Here is an 18,329-nt window from a genome sequence, read left to right on the forward strand (position 1 = left end):
TCTTCCAGCCCACCCCCACCCCCTATGATACACATGTAGTTTTAGAACCATGTATTTAAGGATAATATTACTCTTTAAAAAAAAAAAAATATATATATATATATATATATATATATATTATTGTTTTTCTACAGAGAGGAAGAGAGAGGGATAGAGAGTTAGAAACCTCGATGAGAGAGAACCATCGATCAGCTGCCTCTTGCACCACCCCCACTGGGGATGTGCCCACAACCAAGGTACATGCCCTTGACCGGAATCAAACCCGGGACCCTTCAGTCCACAGGCTGACACTCTATCCACTGTGCCAAACTGGTTTCGGCAATAATATTATTCTTAATCCTTCAGATGAGTAGCTTGCCACACAACCATCCCTTATACTAAATACTTGGCTCCATATACAACAGTCCTGATTTCCAATGTTTTGTCCTATATATCTAGTGTTTGGTTTAGTGATTGTGGCAATTATAGTTACATTTTAAAACATGATCTAACATAGTATAAGGACAACTGACAACTGAACAGCCTTGAATCAGCACTGGTGCTAGAGTAATTTCTTCTAGATCTGCCCCCAGATGCTTCCACAGACATGGCGTTTCTTTGTCTTTGATCTTCACTTCCTTTCATTGCTTCCACCTTCCTCCCATCACCTGCTAGGGAATTCAAACCTTTTGGGGACTTCTTACCTGTTTCAGTGTTTATGTTCCCAGGCCCATAATGATGGCTTATGTCTATAGTATCAATGATAACTTAGAAGCCATTTACAAATAAAATGTTTTGATACTCAAAATAACTGAGGAAACTGAGGCATAAGGAGGCACATGCGTCACCTGAAGTTGTGTCAAGAGGATCTGCCTCATGACTGACTCTGAGCCTCACTTTACCCCATTACTGCCTCATCATTGCTTCGTCTTTGGGTTAGACTTAGATAGGAAATTCTTTCCCACTAGTTGTGTGATTTTTAAATATGTTGGCTAAATTATTTGAATTTTAGCTTTTTGGTTGGTAAATGGGGGGGTAACGATCCCTACTTCATAGGGTATTTTGAAGATTAAACTAAATAATGTTTACAAAGTAAAAAAAGAGACACCAACAAACCTACAATAAGATAAGCATTCAACAATGTTAGTTCTTCCAATCCCTTCTCATGGAAATATTTTACCTGCAGGTAGTTTCTGTAGGTCCACAGAGGATTTCTAAAGCTACTCTGTAATTAAGCGATGGGCCAGGAGGGCAGAGTATACTTAATGTATCAGCAGGGTGACAAAATTTAATTTAACCAAGGATTTATCAATCATCTACTACATCCCAGCATAGTGCTCGGTGCTACAGATGCACTAATGAAGCAGCAGCGGCCAAGGAATTTTGGCAGCGACAAGAACAAGACTTGATGATTTCCTAGATGAAGAGATTCCAAGAAGGCTAGTCTGCCAAGTTTAACAGAGCTCTTGGTAAATTCTCCAAAATAATTAAAAATAGAATAAAATGATTGTAAAGTTTATAAATTTTGTAGTTTACTCTTTGATGGCAAGTGAATACATTTTATTCACTTGCTAGTAATATTCACCACCTCTCAGGGCCACGGGGCTCCCGTTTGTAGAATGGTGATAACGGTATTTTATAGCATTACGAGAAAACTGAGATGGAATATTATTGTGTCTACAGTAGTAACTAGGTAATGATTTTTTTGAGTGCTTTTTATGTATTAGATATGCCAAGCCTTTTAAAATTTGTTGGCACCTTTGAACTTCACAACAACTCAAGGAGATGGGTAGAATGACTGCTCCTACTTTAGAGATGTAGACAAAGCACAGGAAGTTTTTTTTCCCAAACAACCTTGACCAGAGCACCCAGCTAGTAACTGGCTGAGTGGGAACTCAGACTGAGGCAGTGTGGTTTCAGGCCCTGTGTTCTTCACCCCTGCCCTCTGTTGCCTCACTTCATCATCACAGCTCATCGCACGCTCATTTCTGCTGCCCTGGCAGAGCAGCACCGAACAGACTGTCAGACTACAGCGGGAAGGCTGGGGAGGGGTGGGGTGTGTGTGTGGGGGAGGGTAAGAGATCAACCGAAGGACTTGTATGCATGCATATAAGCATAACCAATGGACACAAGATACTGGGGGGTAGGGGAGGCCAGGGGAAGGTCAATGGGGAAAAAAAAGGACACATATGTACTACTCTTGGTAATACTTTAAGCAATAAAAAATAAAAAAATGTGGCAGATCCTGCCTTTCCAGAAATAAACAGGTGTACTGAGGACACAGGACATATGCACAAGGAGAAAAAAAGCAGTACGTGGATCCAGCTGTCAAATGCCAGAGAAAGGCTGTAACTGCACATGCTATAGAAGTTTGGACAAAAGCAAATATTGGGGATGGAGAAAGCAGCCAGAATTTGCAGTGGAGGTGGAACTTGACTTAGGTCTTGGCGGGAAACCAGGACTAAAACCAGCTGAGAGGAGTTGGGACTTATTTCACATGGTCAGAGCGTGGGGAGAGCCAGGACTCAGACTCTGTACAGTGTCCGTGGGAGGAAGGTTTCCACATGGGAACACTGAGGCCGGAGAGCGGGAGGCAGTGTAAGTCACTTTGTGGGACGATTTAAAAGCCCAAGAGAATAAAGAGGACTTCCTGCAGTTTCTGTATGGCCTTGTGCACCCATACACCAGGCCGCCAAGTAGTGCTTTCAAGAGGCTGATGGGACGGGGGTGTGTTACACGCAGACTCACACAGAAGTCTTCAGTGCACATACCTACATTCAGACACGTCCCGGTTGATCCAGCGATGATTATCTGGTTGGTGGATATTCCATGGCCTCTCCTTCCCTACGGCCTGTCTTTGGGGCTTGCTCCCTGCTTGTCAGCACCTGAGGGCAGAGGCAGAGACAACGTGAGTTTCCAATTAGTCCCCCCCCCCCACTTCTTAGTAGTGCTGGTTAAAAATAATGTTTGGGAAGGAGCGATATATTGTGGATGATCAGAACATTTCTTTTTTTTTTAAATGGTACTTCCAGTCTCTTTAGTAAACAATTTGCTGATGAGAGCAGAGCTCACATTTGAGCCTAACCTTGGATTATGTAATTGTTCATTCCCTTTCATCAGAGACACACTCATATGTACTTTCAGATAATGTTCTTGTAGCAGGACCTTGGTTCTGCTGAGCTTTTTAGGCGAGAGTGGTTAAATGTACTCTCCTTAAAATTGCTAATATTGCGTGCCTCCAGATGGACCTTTTTATAGGATGATATTACCCATATCAATCATTCTTCCCCCTTTGCTACTACTTGAATATATTAAACAATTGCTGCTGCTTCCTAAATTGAATAGATTATCAGAAGACCTGAGTAATTCTCTAGCTGCAAAGTACATATTTGGCTCTAAAATTAAAGTGTTGGGTAGATGGATAGAAAAAGATGGGGAAAATGAGACAAATTGCAATGAAACAAATTTGCAATGTCAAACTTTTTTTAAAAGTAGGATTTCATTATTTCAGGCTGTTATTAAGAATGTATATGAGTAGATTGTAGGAGCCCAATCCCAATATATTGTTATCACTAATATATATTTGAATATAGTAGACATAAAAATTATTCTAGTCCAAAATGGCCAGAATACCTATGACTACCCATATTTTACTTGGGTCTCTTGTGTGCAAATATATTTAGGGTGCAAAGCAAACACATACACACACACACACACATACATACACCCTCTTAAGAAGAGGAAAGACCTTAAAAACTTATACACTTGGTTAATAACCAGCTATCAAATCTATTGTTCTCTTCTCTGATTCATACTGCATTATACTTTATTCAGTTCTTCCACTTGAATCCTTGTCAGCTCTTCTCCTCACAATCCCAACATTGTCCAAAACCTTCTAGGGGAATCAGAGAGCGAGTAGACATAAGTGCCTCCCTTTAAGTCAGGACATCAGCGGTGCCAGCCTGTAACCTGGCTCCATTGCTCCCGAGAATGTCCGGCATGTTCATAGGCCCGGTGACCTCAACATAAAATAAAGGGAAGCCTCAACTACTCTGCTTTTGAGTTTTGTGATAAACTAGAATTATCTCTAAAGTGCTCAAACAAACAGAAATCATTATAATTATGAATAATTAAAACGCTAAACTCGAGAGGGCACTCCACATTTATTACACTGTAGAATTCATCCCCTAAGGGGAGCACCTTCAATTAGTTCAGTTTTACAACACAGAACAATGTGACAATCACTAATTGCAGGTGGTTAGTACAAGGAGCCAAACAAGCTAACTCGCCTTTAAATCACCCTCTATAGCCCAGAAAGGCACTGCTCACTTTTAGACTCTTAACATTTGGACTAATTCTAGACCACAGAAAAGAATAGATAATAGGAAAAATATATATATTTTAAATTTGCAAACATTGATTAAGCACCTGCCATGTGTCAGGGTTTATGTTAAATGAATAACTTTCCAGAATAAGAACTAGCTAATGGTTATTTTCTAAATACATACAAACATTTATACAAATTTAATTATATCAATATACTTGTATGTTCTTATAAACATAAAGCTTGGAATATATATAATTTATAAAATGAATCTATTCAGTTGTATTCCTCATTATTCTTTAAAACTTTTTTTTTATTGATTAAGGTATTACATATGTGTCCTTACACCCTTTGATTACCTACCCCCCCACCCTCATATTTATTCCCTCACCCCCTGGTTTCTGTGTCCATTGGTTAGGCTTATATGCATACATACAAGTCCTTTGGCTGATATCTCTCCCTTACCCCCATTCTCCCCTACCTTTCCTCTGAGGTTTGACGGTCTGATCAATGCTTCTCTGTCTCTGGAGATCTGTTTTTGTTTATCAGTTTATGTTCAGTATATTCCACAAATGATATTTGAATGAGGTGATATTATTAGGCCCATTTTACAGATGAACAAAATGAGGCATGGCATGCTGAGTCAGTACTTGCCCAGGGTCACATTATTAGTAAGTGACAGAGGCAGGATGTGAAGCCTCACTCCACAGATCTGCCTCAGAGAGGTCTGAGGTCTGAGGCATTCTCAATGCTTACAACCACCACCGATACCACAAAAAATATGTCTCCCTTGCAAAAACAGTGTGAGCTAATTAAGAGGTGGCTTACCTATCAATACCAAAAATCTCTTGTCCCCAATACTAATACCCTCTCATGCCAAAATTCAATACAGAATTTTCAAATATCAATATTTTATTAAAACCTGAGCCTTTTACTCTACGATGAGCCCTTATAGTTGGGGAAATCTGTTGCCCCATTCTCTGACATGAGCTCAAACCTTCTGTACCCCAGAAGGAATTCTGAGCTGTAGGAATTCTGAGCAGGCTGTACAGTCAGACTCCGCTAGCACATCCAGTGAAGTGGTGTGGGGTATTTCTCTTGCATTCACACTAGTGCTGCTATGCAGCCTACCAGGATGTCTGCGCGCTACCTGGTATCTCTATTACCTCCACTGCCATCTGTTTCTGTTTCTCTCAGGCCTGCTCCCTGGTTCACTAAGCAGTGAATGACAGATACTCACACCCCAGAGCTAGACTTAGGCACAATCTCTGCAAAGAGCGTAGGTAACGGATAGATATCCCTCCCATTTAGATATTAGATTGCGATCAAAGCCACCATGATCTATTGATTTTAATTTAATGTTTCAAGTTACCAGTCATGACCTTCCCTCTGGACATCCTCACAAGGTCGGAAGGATTGGGACCCTCAGAGGAGTCACCATGCAGAGGAACCAGGGCGGGGAGACAGACAGTCTCATCTGCTTTGTGCGTCTTGCGAAGGCCTTTAAATACCATCTCTTTTCTGCTCTTTTCTGGCTACCGTTTCCCCTAGGCTAAAACATTTTAAAATGACTAGGGGAAAGAAAAAACAACCTGAGAAACTAGCTTGAGATTTTAATTCTTTATTTCATCTGCCAGCCACTGAAATGCAGTTAACTGCAGCAAGTGTTCCTCACAGATAAGGGAATTGTTGCTTCACATATAATTACATTGCCTCGACCGGTAGACATAGCCAACCATATCATCTCCATACTATTAGAAGTGCTAGGAAGTCTGAAAAGAATCCATTTTAAGGAGGGTCAGAGCTACTTTTATTTTACTTCAAACCAGGGTTATCATGGAATAAAACTGATAACTCTTTCGGGGGAACAATTTTTGGAATATAAAAAAAGTGCATTGAAGGGTAAATGAAACTGACTATTGTGACTGGCAGTGAGTTCAGGCATTTTGTGTTCTTTTGTGTTTGCTTTGGAATGTTAAACAGGTCGGGCTCTTTTTAAAAGAAAACATTTTATTCAGAACATTCTCCCATGAAAGCCATCTTTGACAAACTGTCATTTTTTGATATATTACTACATGTCTGCCCTCATTTTATATTCAAAAAGGCAAGCAATGTTTTAACAACTTTTGACAAGCATGGGGAATTAAACTTCCACAGAACTGACTCCTAATATAATGTTATAGCCTTAAATTTTCCATTTTGTACTTCCTTATGGCAGGCCACAACATTTTTAATTATATCAATTTCTGGTTAAAAAGTGCAGAGAAATCGAAGACAGGCCATTAGAATAGGAAAACTTCAAATCATTGGTAATGTTTTAAACATATATTTCTGAAATTTGTTAAGATAGCTAGAGATATATCATTTGGTTAATTATAAATAAGTAACAGGAGCTAAAGTAAAAACTTTCCCTAGAAAACTGAGAAATCTCAAGAAATGCAGCTACTTCTTATTTATATTCACATGTTACAGACTAGAACATGTCATCCTGCCTCCTGGGAATCTCACTGGGATAACCACAGACACTTCAAGTCAACAAACTGCCCCTCATCCTGTGTTTCTGACTCTGACCCTGAGTGCCTAGGATCCTGGTTATTTTCCAGCCTCCTGTCTCCACTAACACCTGCCTCTGCTCAGTCATTCACTATTCATTCACTCATTCATTCATTCATTCATTCATTCATTCATTCATTCATAGCTTCTTCCAGTTCCTAGAATTGCTCCTCTGCCTGGATCACTATCCCAATCAACTTGGTTAATTTCTCCTCTTTTTCTTGGTCTCAGCGTGGATGTCACTTTCCTCAGGAGGTTTTGTCTGACAATTCTTGTCTAGGTGTCCTTTCTCTAGATTATGTAGAACCCTGTTCTCTCCAACCCAAGACCCTTTCATACAGTGGCATCATTGTCTCTTCACCTGCTTGTATCCTCGACGGACTGTACGCTCCATGAAGGCTAACGAAGGTCTATCTTGTTTGCTGTTAAATCTCTATTGCCTAGACTGGTTCTTAACATATTCTGGCCGCTCCCAAACACTTTATTAAAAAGATTAATAAGTCATTTGAATGAGAAGTTAATATATGACCATTTTATTTCCTTTTGGTCATAATACAAACTGTTAAATATAAGCACTGTTAAAAAATATTAACTTACTGGGTTTGGCATTTGTTAATGTTAATATTCCCATTTGATTATTTCATTTAGCTGGAACAAGTTTCACATTTTGGTTCAAGAGCTTTCTCATATGCCAAAACCGGTTTGGCTCAGTGGTAGAGCGTCGGTCTGCGGACTGAAAGGTCCCAGGTTCGATTCCGGTCAAGGGCATGTACGGGTTGCGGGCACATCCCCAGTAGGGGGTGTGCAAGAGGCAGCTGGTCCATATTTCTCTCTCATCGACGTTTCTAGCTCTCTATCTCTCTCCCTTCCTCTCTGTAAAAAAATCAATAAAATATATATTTAAAAAAAGAAGAGCTTTCTCATACAACCTCTCTATAAATATGTGCAATAGGTCCGGTTAGAGTGGCTCACTAGTTGAGCATCAACCTATGAAGCAGGAGGTCATGGTTCAATTCCTGGTTAGGGCATATGCACGGTTTTGGGTTCGATCCCCAGTGTGGGCATGCAGAAGGCAGCTGATCAGTGATTATCTCTCATCATTGACGTTTCTCTATCTTCCTTTTCCTTCCTCTCTGAAATGAATAAAAATATATTTTAAAAGAATGCACAATAGGAGCCAGTGTAGGATGTTGAGCTCTGGAATGCCATGTTTGTATATTTGAGTTCATAATGGAGATGTGTCATGGTAACGACCAGGGTCCATTGAAAGGGGTAGGAAGAATTGATGGAGACAAATATATAACATCTTTTAGATAACTTAAAAGCTTACAGTCTTGCTTTATATTTCTGTGTCATTATAACCTGATAACTCTTAGAGGGACACTGTGACTGGAAAAGGAGAGAATTTAAAACCAGACCCCATTCAGTGAGTCAGGGAAATGGAGCTGGCGAAGAGGGCGTCTTATAAATATTGTTATTAGATAATCAAGAGCTGTAATAATCAATATACTCTTGGAAGTACCTGAAACCTAATAAAGCAGCTGTGGCTAACACAATTAGGATTATGACAAATTCAGGCAATTGGTTCAGGGTCCTTTGCATCCAAAATTCAAATAAGCAATCAAAGTGAAATTGTATTAGCTGACCTCCTCAGACCACCTCTGAAATATAGGAGGCATTTATTAGGCATACCCCAAATAAGAGCATGACATAACTGGCTCCATATTTCACACTTGCCTTTGGCTTAGGCAAAGGGTGGATGGAGCTGGGGAGGGCAGGGTGGGCGTGAGGGTAAGGGCACAGAAGGGAGAGACAGAGCTCCTTGCAGAGAGATAAGTGCAACTCTTATTTAAAAAATCGCCACAGCAGAACTTTTCTTAAGTCAAGATTAAAAATACGACAAGCTTACGGAATGTTATCTTCCACAGCAAAAGTAATATAAAACCTATTTTTATTCCCACATAAATTACTTAACACAGCTGCCACTGGCTGGTCTTACATATTAATGCTGGCGTCGATGGACCGTCATGTAGAAAAGACATTCTCTGTATTTTTTAGGCTTCAGCCTTCAGTCTTTCTTTGCTTCTTTAATGAACTCTCACTTCTTATTTTGAATTGTATGGAAATGTTGCACCAGGAGCACCCACGGAGTTGCTTTCTCTGGCTCTCTTCTGGGCTTCCCGGGGCCATCGTGTGGAGCACATGTGTCAAACACAAGGCCCGCGGGCCAAATCCAGCCCGCCAGGCCTTGCAATGTGGCCCGCACCGTGCTGTCATCACTGCACTCCGCTGTCAGTTTATGACATTGTCAGTTTATGACTGTTCAGTAAACCATTCGGCCCACGATTTAGGCTGGATTTTAGATTTTGGCCCCTTCTCTGATTGAGTTCGACACCCCTAATTGTGGAGGGTGGCAGAAAACATTTCCAAAGACCACAATGATGATGAGAACACGAAAGCCTGGTATACACAGTCCCCACTGAAGAAATACCTTTGCTTTCACTGAACTGTATTTTCATCTCAAGAACTGTTCACCCCACCCCCACCTCTTTCCAAGATGCTTCTTGGTAGAAATTCTTATTTTGAAAAAGGGTGCTTCAACTGTCTCCCGGGGGAATTGAAGTTCTCCACGTGCTTTTGGTAATACACTTTGTGTCAGATCAGTAGGAACAATGCAGAAACACCAGTCACAGTGATTTCAAATGTCTATCACCTACAAATTCCACATAAATGATCTCTGGTTGCAATGTGGCCCTTGAATGGGGAACTTTCCCCCCACCCCCCAAGAAAGACACACAAATGCTATTGAAAATGTAAAAGGGTACCCTGCAAGCAAAAGCCACTTGTAAAGTTTTTATTTTTATCTACAGTTTTTATTTTTCTCTTTAGCACAACAGAGAAAGCATTTCTGAAAGAACTAGTCTTGCTTCTCATTCATTCTCATTCGCATGGAGTATTACATATACATGCACGCCTACTCCCAGGTATAGACACCATTCAAATTAACTCCACAGGCTCAGCTGGAAACAGAGTCAGATTAGCAACTAAGCTTTACTGAATACCTAACTCAGGGAACATGACAGCTACTCTACCCTCTCACCCCGCCTCACAAAACAAAGAAAGGTGATTGTTGAACTTGTATAGATTTTGTTGTTGTTGATGATTATTTTATTTTATTTTATTTTTTTAAAAGTGCATAGAAAAGCTCTAGGTTATAAATCTATTTTTATGTCCTATATACCAGTTCTTTTCTATGGTCTTAACTTACATGCTAGTCAATCTCAGAAATTGGAATGCTTCAAGATGATTCTATTGTGCAGCCAGAGCTGAGTATCCTGCTCTAAAGCCTTCTTCTCTGCGATTCAGTGACAAAGTCCCTTCCCATTTGTCGCTTCTGTCATCTGTGCAAATCTGCATTTCCCTCACAACCAAGTCGCCTTTCACCAGAACTTGAAAGTTATATTTTCCTATCCTCCATCCTCCTTTTCTGGCCTCAGAACTGTAATGCAATTCTACTGTTGTTTGCATGTGAAGTATTAGACATTTTAACATTCAGATTCAAGGAAGCAAGGATGTATCAAAATAATGCTTGCATTTATTATCTAAAAGAGTAACACTTGAAATAGCTTTGGACATGGGGTTGCAATTTTATAGGAAATGATAAGGTATGAAGGGCAATGAAACAACGTATCCTCTACTCTTTTAAATTCCATGTATTTCAGACTTAAACCTATGGTAACCTAATGACACGGTAGTTTAATCACCCGACTATTCCTAAGGGGTTGGCATTTTAAAAGAGTGTATGTAATATTCAGGTGGAGCTCCAGTGCTCGAACCTTCCCGCTGCTGTTTTGTAATGCTGCATGCTCTGGGGTAGTGTGGCTGAGGCAGTATCCGACCCTCAAAAGACAATAAAGAACACTCTGGAATGTACCTTCTTTCTAAACAATGGAGGCATGTTATAGCACTCTTTGTCAGTACTTTACGGTTTCACAAGAATAAAAACAAACCCTGAGGTTTTTACTCTGAAATCTACTTCCAGAATTTATCTTACTAACAAAGGACTTAGCCCTGTGAGAGGTGTTCTAGTTATAAAAGAAGAATGTCTCTTTCTCTAAGAGTTTGTTTGCTATTTATATGCAAAAGTAGGTTTACATTTGTGGGCATGCAAAACAGAGTTTATTCCAGTATGATTATTTATTAATTATTCTTTTTCATATGAACAACTGTAAACCCACTTTTACCCCACTCTGTATTTATTTGGCCCTCTTTATTTATAACTATGCACTAAAAGCCACAAATTGTAAAATCAGACTTTTCATGATTCGTAGGATAAGCCAAAAAGAAGGAAATTTACTAAAATTAGAATACTTTCCTGTATTCTCATTTCAAAAAATAGAGAGGCAAAACTAGAGAATGTAAGGTAGAATTTTTTGACTCCTGTATATGTAAAAATATAATATTGTGAGGTATTTTTTCCTCATGAATAATAGTGTGGCTGGTATAGAGTCTAGATTAGAAATAATTTCCCTTCTGAAATTTGAGGACACATCTTCTTTTTATAACATTGCTGCTGAGAAGCCTGCTATTATTTTGATATCCAAATCTATGAAATCTGCAGTTTTATTTTAGAATTCCTTAGGATTTTTCTTTGTCCAAGTGTTGTAAAATTTCTTAATGAATGTGGTCTATTTTCCCCTTCTCTGTGTTGGGTAATCATGGTCCCCTCAGTTGTGAAATTCATGTTCTTTATTTTTTAGTATATCCCTTTAATGACTTCCCCCCCTCTAATTAAAATATTCTTATACTGGGGAATTCTCAATTATCCAAAAGTAGCATCCCTATTCTAATTTTAAAAAACCCTCTCTCCTATATTCCATCTTTTTATCTTTTTGCTGTATTTTCTGGGAGATTCCATCCACTTTATCTTCTAACACTTTTATTTTGTTTTCCATATCTGCTATTATACTATTACTAGTAATTTCTAGGCATATTTTCTTTTGTTATTTGAATATACCTCTTTTACAGCACACTCCTCTCATTCCACTGAGGCATAAATCTCATCTTATCTCTTCAGATAGTTTCTGCTTTCCTACAAGAGTGTTTTAGTCTGTATGTCAAATTAGATACCTTCCTTAAACATGTGTTATCTACCTGCCTAGGCTAACATGACATAGTAGTATAATCACCTGTCTCCTTATGGAATCCCTGATCTTTGTACCTTTTGGTTTTTCATTTCTGAACTGATCAAATACCCAAAAGTCTGGTCAAATATGCTTCCTGGTGAAATCTGAGGATTGGCTGAGTCCAGTGAGGAAGAAGGCTGTGAATCTCAACATTCCATATGTAAACACTAATTTAAATCCATTATTTTCAGTGTTATGCTCCCGTTCTATCCCCAAGTTTCCCAAGCCCACTGACTCTGTTTTGCCCAAATCATGGGAAAGAACTGCAATATCATAGCTGAATGGATGGGTGAGAGGATCTGCAGGGTATGTAGTTGTTCTTGGTCTTCCTGCTATTAAGCTCAGGTTTACCCCCAAATTCCAGAGATATCCAATGAGGTGATTTCCTGAGGCTTCTGGAAATACTTTGGTGAAAACTGCATTGCCTCTGGTCTTGGTCCACTGCTGGTTTTAAGATCCAGCATTTTGGGGTATGTTACATCAGTTTTCAGCTTAAATGATTTGTTGGTATTGTCTCTTATGTATGCTTTTCCCCATGAGTATGTGTCTTTAAAAGAACCTTTTTCTGTTACATCATTAGGGGTTTGAAAGGTAGTTAATAAAACATAACTACCTTGCTAATCATGGTATTCTTATAAGAGTGAAGGAATCATTACCATGTATAATTCTTTTCATCTACCAACTGAGCAAATTCTCTACATTAGTCCTATGCAGATGTCCCCAAATATTATAAGCTGTAAAACATTCTTTGTCATCTTAACATGAAGCCATCTATGGAACTTTGGTCTCTGAGAATGTTTCTATCGTGAAGATCTTGTTGGAGCTAATGCACCATCTAGACTAGAATTGAATACTAGCCTCCAACAACGACAAAGAAGTTCTCTGTGGCCGGTATTGCCATCTGTCCTGGTTTCCACTTAACATGTATATTAGTTGTTTGAACAGATTCTTAGATGGTGAAGGTCACTTGATGGCTGCCCTTTCAGGATGGGGTCATCATGAATAAACTCAAAGTGCAGCTGTGGCCAAAGAGAAAAATGACTTCCACTGTTGACAAATGCTTCTGGTCCAGATTTAATGGTGGTCTAATCACATTAAATATAGAAACTCTGGGACAAAGGAAAACATGGACTCACAAAAGAATCCCACTGCATCCTTTTCCTCTTAAAAGGAAGCTCTTCAAAATGTCTAATCCATGTACCTATGTATTTCTTCTGATATTCCCTTTCCCAATGTTATTTTCAATCATAAATTAATAATTATTATAAAAATAAACATATACTCATAATCTATCATTATTGTCACTCAACCCTGCCTTTTTGGTTATTGACACGCAATGCTATACATATGAAAATAGGCTCCTTGTTTTATTAGAGAAATACTTAAACAGGGAGCTTTCAGACTGCATTTATTTTGTTGAAATAAATGTTGTGTTCTGGGCAGAAAAAGATGAGATGAAAATAAAACTCATGAGAATCAGTCCTAAGGCAGGTAATTTCTACGCTTTGGAAATAAAACAATGGATGCTGGCTCAGCGGAAGAGTCTTTGTCTCAATTTTCATGGCAGCACTAGGTTAAGTGAGGAGAATCCTCAGCATACAGTCCAGCACCATCAAATACCCACCCACTCATACCTTGCAGCATCAAAAACTGAGGCTTACCAGTTATTTTGAGATGTGTGTGGAGAGAACTATTTTATGAGAAAAAGCTTGGCTGTGCCCATTGTGGTCCTCCTGGCCCAATCCCACTCTAGACTCCAGTGACCATGTTTCCTTAATTTCTGTGAGTAAAATTTAACTCTATTTTTATTTGATTGATTATAAAGGCACATTTATCTTGACAACACAGACACTTAAATTTCAGGTTCTTCAAAAGGTTGTGACCTTGAACTCTGTTGGCAGATGCTTCCCCAAAGTTAAAAAAAGTAACATATATATTTTTTAATATCTTACAGAAACAGCTATATGTTCTTCATGAGAAAATTTTTTTTTCTGGTACTAAATTTAAAATTCAATTTGCCATACAATCCTTATATAAAAAATAACATGACACAAGTAATGTTGATAACATAAGTAATATAACATATTATCTTGAATAAGTGTTTTAAGATGTGGATAAATTTTTTTCACAGATTATTTTTGTATCATATTCTGAAAGTGGAGGGCACAACATATAGTGATTTTTGAAGGCACTTTTGTTGAGATCTTATGTATGAATATAGATTTCCAAATAACTAAACGATGATAATTGCAAATGCAACTAAGGTACTTACGTACCAGACACTGTCCTAAGCATATTACATACAGAAGCTCACTTAGTCCTCTTCATTGCTTGAGATAGAAACCTACGATTGTCCCATTTTACAGGTCAGGGAACTGTTCCACAGAGAGGCTAATATCTTGCCCAACCTCACACTAACTGGCAAAAACACAAAGCTAGAACCTGTCTATCTAAGGCAGAGTCCACTTTTTGGATATACTTATGTTTCACATAGAATTTTTTGAAGAAGTTGAATAATTATAAATTCAAAACTAAACTCCAAGACAAGAGCCTACTGTCTTGCAATTCTAAAGTGTTAATTACTAAAGAGACACACAGGATCAAGGGTGACATTTCATTTGTAAAAACTTAGGAGACTGCTTGTGGTCCTGGGAGGAGCGGGAGCGGGGGTGGGGGGGAAGGGGGGTATAGATTATTCAGCTAGAGATCTCAGAGTTATGTAATTTGAGGGTTATTGGTCCTGAGGTCATAGCTTTTACCCCAGAGTTATAAAGAGACATACATCATTCCAATATCAACAAAACATATGTTACCACAACCTCTTTTAAGGAAGTTTTAACATAAACTTCAGTCATACACTATGGTTTTATTACTTTTCTCCATAGTTTCCATAGAAGGTCATTCTACTGAGAGTTGTTTTTTTCCCTTTTTCTTTCTTTCTTTTAATGTTGCTGGATAGCACCATGGCATCCGTTTTCTTTCTTTTTTAATATTCTGTCATGCTAATATTGTAGGAGTCTTTATGGAACCAGGAATAAGTAGTTAACACTCTGTTTGCCCATTCCTGGAACACATTAAGTCAGCAAGCTCCAATTAATCACTGGTGGTGGGCCACTGGAGACCAAAGCTACCTGCTTACTGATTTAATCAGCTTTGGTGGAGGAACAGACTGATAAAAGTAATGATGGATTACTATAGTAAAGGTGAGTGTGTGTGTGTGTGTGTGTGTGTGTGTGTGTGTGAGCGCGCGAGCGCGGTGGGAACTTAGAAGAAAGAAACTTTAATTCTCCTCGGAAAAGTTAGGAAAGTCCTCATAGATGACATGATATCTGAATCATAGTTTGAACATATGTAGCAAACCACAAGATGAAGCTGGTGAGCAAAGAGAGGTATTATTTGTAAAGGGGAAACTCCTTAGAACACAGAGCTTGGCTGTGTTGAAGGGTTGCCAGGGCTATAGTAGTAGCATGTGTATGAGATAGTGTCCCAGGGGGGTTAAGAATGTAGATTCTGGCGTCATTGTGCCAGATTTGAATCCTGGACTGTCACTGAACAAGTTTATTAACTTCTCGGTACCATTATTTCCTTATCTATATCATAGGGGAAATAATAATATTTTAACTGCAGGATTATTAAGGATTAAATAATTGTAAAGACATTAGTATAGTGCTTGGCACATACTAAGCACTCAGTAAATGTTAACTATCATAATTATTACCCCAAAGAGACAACTAATTCTGAAGTAATCAATATCATTATTAAAGGTGAAATTTCCTCCCAACGTCTTCACACTAACAGTAAGCAATATTAGATCATGCTTATGAGCCTTTGGACCAGTCTTCTCTGTAAATCATCAAGCTGTCCTGGGAAGACAGCTTCACAACTCAGACATTCTGAGTGGTGTCCGAATAGCTGTTTTGCAGCCCATCTAAGCATTCAGATTTTCTGAATTATGAAGCCAGTTGATGAATGGGCACAAAAAAGTAAGTACAAGAAACTCACATTGTCACTAGATATTTTATGTACCGCTTTAGAAGGACAAATGTGTTATTTAAGACATACAAGGTTTATCTTTTGTTATCTTTTGTGTGTGTGTGATCAATTATATTGAGATGAACAACTTATCATTTGAGGCAAATAATTCAAAACTCACCCTCTAATTTTAATTAAATTTGATTTAGATATCTTATCATTATATTGCTTAAATTTGGGCATTTGATTGGAAGAGAGATCCAAAGAAATTACTATTCTAAAAGCTGGCTCCTACTGTCTGAATAATATTAAATAATTATGGTTACTTCAAAAGACACCAGGGAAAGATACAAGTTAGCAGGACACACAACCTTTACCCTGAGATTCCACTTGGGAGTTTAAATCTTTATTAAGTCCAGACAATGACTAAGGATTGGCTGTTTGAATGGCATTAACAAGGTTAGGCAAATCTATTTCCCCATAGCCAAAAGTCAGCGAGCAGACCATGTTCCACGAAATAGCAGCCAAAGTTAAAGAAATCCTGACCACTGAGAAAAATGGGATTGAATATGAGAAGGAGTCAAACTGAGGGGCTACAGACAGCCTAGTCCCCACAATCATGTCACAAAGCAGGTAAATGTGCCAAGTTAGCGGTTGTGAGCCAACAGGAGTCCAGCCTGGAGAGAGTGCCTGCCTCAATCAAGACATGCAAGTTAAAAAATATATATATATTTAAAACACTCTATAGGCCAAGCAAAACACAGTTGTGTCCAAGGCCAGTATTCTGTCTGTTTCATGAGCCTGTAGGTTGGTGGCCTGTGCCGAGAGAGGAGAAACCTCCCTGTGGAATAGAGCTGGTTATAGCATACCAAAGGTACGGACATTCCAGTTATATGTGCTCAGGCAGGCGAAAGGTAAAGCCTCATTGGTGAGATCCATGGGAAGTTAGTGGTAGGGCTGCATTCTCTAGGTCAGCCAGTTTGTTCTTAGGATCTCCTGAGTTTTGCCTGTGACTTGGGATGAAGGTGGGGAAGGTGAGCAAAGGAGGATAAAGAGCTTTCCCAACCTGTCCTTCCAGTGAGTGGGACTTATGTGAGAGATTGCATCCTTTAAATAACATACCGTAGTTTAGTTTATTTCTTTCCATTTACTCTTCACTTTAAAATGTATTGTCCCAATTCCAATGACAAAAGGAAAGAATCAGGGACTGGCCTTTGTGAATAGCTCCTCCATTCCTGGTTTAAAACTCAACTACCAGTGTCATTCCAATCACAGAACAGCCAGCATGGGACTCCACAAAAACAGACCCAGTTCTCACGGAGATGAGTCCCAGCCTGCAGTGACAGTCACTGGTGATGGATTCTGCTATTGTGATAACAAGCTACTGTATTTATAGCTTTTGAAGTTATGAATTTGTTTAGTTGGGTTTTGGAAGCTATTGTTTTTTTTTTTAAAGGAGATTTGGTATCATTAGGAAGGAGAGTCGAAATTTGTGGCAAATTTGTAAATGAAAAAACATCCATTAAACAAGAGGTAGAGAGCTAAATGAAAAAACAATTATTTTGAAGGGCAAAAAAGTAAAGGCATAAAGGTGTTTTTTTTTTTTTTGTTTTTTTTTTTGTTTTTTTTTAATGGTTGTTGCCTTAAAAGGCAAGATAATTTTAGCAGCAGGATGGATACAGCATGAAACCCCAGGGCTCCTTCTAGCTGGCCAAGAAGCAGCCATTTTTTGGTTGAAGTGAGAAGTGACCTCTCTATTCTGCAGAACAATCAGAATTAATGGCGAAAGGCAGGGGGTACGTGTAAGGGGCACTTAGCACTTCCTTCCTACACACCAGCGGGGCTGACGGAGGAAGTGATTGGTCTGGTGTGTTAAGAAATCCCGGGGCAGTGCTTTCAGTGCATAAAATTCAGTGCATAATTAAAGAAATTAAAGAAATTATTGAGCACCCTTGGATGATTTTATACTTACTGTGGACTTTGCTCTGTTTTGTAAGTTCTGTGATTTAGACAGAAATTGAGTAGTAACTAGGGAGTAGTAAAAGTAGCTGCTACTGAGTACAAGTTTTTGTTTTAAAAAAAGTAAATGCATTGTTGAGTAACTGTGGGTGGTATTCCTAATTCTCATAGTGGCGTATGCCTGAAGAAAGCCAAACACCTGTTTGTGACATTTACACCACCAAAGTCTCCATGTCTCAGGAGCAGGATCCCAAGGACTCAGTGCCCTTGAACGAGGAATTGGCCCATAAACGCTTGCTTTCAGAACAACAAATATTTTTACTGACTTAAACAGCATATGTGATTTAGAGTATTAT

The 18,329-nt window shown here is 38.9% G+C and overlaps 1 protein-coding gene across 5 annotated transcripts in view; it reads right to left on the bottom strand.

The window, feature by feature from the left end:
* Positions 1 to 18,329, bottom strand: part of HS3ST5 (heparan sulfate-glucosamine 3-sulfotransferase 5) — a 225,143-nt gene that overhangs the window by 92,769 nt on the left and 114,045 nt on the right. For 4 of the 5 annotated variants that reach the window (XM_084889300.1, XM_084889301.1, XM_084889302.1 and 1 more), the window contains one exon: positions 2,751 to 2,864. The gene's annotated coding sequence lies outside the window, so the exon portion shown is untranslated. The remainder of the gene's footprint in view (positions 1 to 2,750; positions 2,865 to 18,329) is intronic. The other variant, XM_084889304.1, reaches the window with a different exon arrangement.

Source organism: Pipistrellus hanaki (assembly GCF_964339955.1).
Source record: "Pipistrellus hanaki genome assembly, chromosome: 7".
Lineage (NCBI taxonomy): Eukaryota > Metazoa > Chordata > Mammalia > Chiroptera > Vespertilionidae > Pipistrellus > Pipistrellus hanaki.